Genomic DNA, 1,058 nt, shown 5'->3' with positions numbered 1-1,058 from the left:
CCATTCTGGGGCTAATGCCCCATACTCTGTTTGGGTCTCTGGGGAGGAGATGGCTCAAGGACTGTTCTAAAGCAACCAGCAGAGTGATCACAACCATTAAACCTGGTAAAAGAAAAAGAAAAGGAAAAAAAAAAAAAAACTGGAATGAAGGGTAGGGGATTTAGCTCAGCTGTGCAGCGCCTGCCTGGCAAGCACAAGGTCCTGAGTTCAATTCCCGGCACCAAAAAATAAAAAATCTAGCACAGTCCTCGGGCCGAGGCTGTCTTGGTGGGGAGGTGTCTGAACTGCTCCAGGGCCTGCAGAAACCAGGCTGTGGATAAGCAAAGTCATCCACTCCATCCATGCACTAACGGGACACTGGGAGGTGCAGGCTCCCATCCAGGGCCAGGGCCGGAGGGAGGGCGACGCAGTGGCTCAGGGGTCTACAGCCGGAAACCCAGAGCAGAGGCCAAGGCGGTGAAGGAAGAGCCCACCGCCCCTCCACCGTGCTCCCACCCCCTGTAATGAGGCAGAAAGAAGATTCTTCCGAGTGATTTTGGACAGACCTTAGCCTTTCAGGCTTCCACCTGCTCTCCTACCAAACGAAGAAGTGGGTGGGATCATCCCACAGGCCCCTGGAGTCATACTGGCTGGTCCTGGAATTGAAGTCAGCATCAAATGTGACCCGCACACATACAGTTTGCAGCATGAATCCAACTTAATTAAACTGCTAGAAACTTAAAGTCAACCAGGCGTGGTGGCTCATTTCTGTAATCCCAGCACTCAGGGGCTGAGGCAGAAGGATCGTTGCGAGTTCGAGACCAGCCTGGGCTACAAAGTGAGCTCAAGGCCAGCCTGAACTGCATTGTAAGAGCCTGTCTCAAAGACAAAAAAAAAAAAAAAAAAAGATTACACATCAGAGCTGAGGCACCCACCCCAAAACATTAGATGCTACCTCGAATAGTATTATGCAGATTACTCTTTCTGCATATCCTTCTCTCTGCATATGGCAGAGGTGATTTCAGGCCTCCCACACAGCCCAGCTCACAGCACTCACCTACTTCCTGCCACTCTCACAG

Source organism: Chinchilla lanigera, unplaced genomic scaffold, assembly GCF_000276665.1.
Source record: "Chinchilla lanigera isolate Chin_1 unplaced genomic scaffold, ChiLan1.0 scaffold00021, whole genome shotgun sequence".
NCBI classification, from domain to species: Eukaryota; Metazoa; Chordata; class Mammalia; order Rodentia; family Chinchillidae; genus Chinchilla; species Chinchilla lanigera.
The sequence above is the reverse complement of the archived record's forward strand: the minus strand, read 5'-3'. Positions refer to the sequence as shown.